This window comes from Myotis davidii, unplaced genomic scaffold (genome assembly GCF_000327345.1).
Source record: "Myotis davidii unplaced genomic scaffold, ASM32734v1 scaffold54, whole genome shotgun sequence".
NCBI classification, from domain to species: domain Eukaryota; kingdom Metazoa; phylum Chordata; class Mammalia; order Chiroptera; family Vespertilionidae; genus Myotis; species Myotis davidii.
In genome coordinates, this window is record NW_006287915.1 from 2,620,969 (window position 1) to 2,622,101 (window position 1,133).

Genomic DNA, 1,133 nt, shown 5'->3' on the forward strand with positions numbered 1-1,133 from the left:
GTACGCAGGTACACTTTGTAACTGCTATCGAATGGCATGGGTTTCACAGATGACAGCTCCATAAGGACCCGGAGAAGGCCACCTGCACAAAGGTCTCTGGCTGGCTCCTTCATTATGTCTGCTACCCAACAAGAAACCAATAGCATTCATTGAAGAAAGGAATTTGAAAGTTGTATACTGTTAATGATTATCTTCCATGTCCTGCCTGAAATACCATGACTGTTCATGAAAAGTATCTTTAATACAGCTGGATACAGTTTGGCTTGGAAAAAAAAAAAAAACATTCCGCATATAAGTGAGATCATATTCTATCTGCCTTTCTCTGGCTTATTTAATTTAGCATATTAAATTGTAGGTCCATTCATGCTGTCGCAGAAGGTAAGAGTTCCTTTTTTTTTTATAGTCATGTAATATTCCATTGTGTAAATGGACCACACCATTTTATCTGCTCATCTACTAACAGGAACATGGGCTTTTTCAAGATATTGGCTATTGTAAATAATGCTGCCATGAACTTAGGGGTATGTATATTCTTTATGATTGTTTTTTCTGGATTCTTAATATATATCCTAAGAATTGTATTGTTTTTTTATTTTAAGAATAATATATTATATTATAGCATACTAGAGGCTTGATGCATGAAATTTATGCAAGGGGTTCAGCCCCGGTCACCACCACCGCGCCGCCTCTGCCTCGGCCCCTGCTGCTGTGGCTTCATCCAGAAGGGCCTATCCTCTTGGAATTGCTCCTTTTATTATATGTACTGTCTTTCTTTGTCTCTTACTATGGACTTTGTTTTAAAGTCTATTTAGTCAGATATAAGTATTGCTACACCCAACTTTTTTTTTTTTTTAATTTCCACTTGCATGAAATATCTTTTTTCATCCTTTTACTTTTAGTCTGTGTGTTTCTTTCTTTCTGAGGTGGGTCTCTTGTGTACAGCAAATATATGAGTCTTGATTTTTTATCCATTCAGCTACATTTTGTCTTTTTATTAGGGTATTTAAGCCATTTACATTTAAAGTTATTGTTGACAGGTATGTATTTATTGTCATTTTATTCTTTTAAATCTGTTCCTATATTTTTGTTGGGTTTCTTTTATTTTCTCCCTCTCCCTCTCCCTCTCCCTCTCC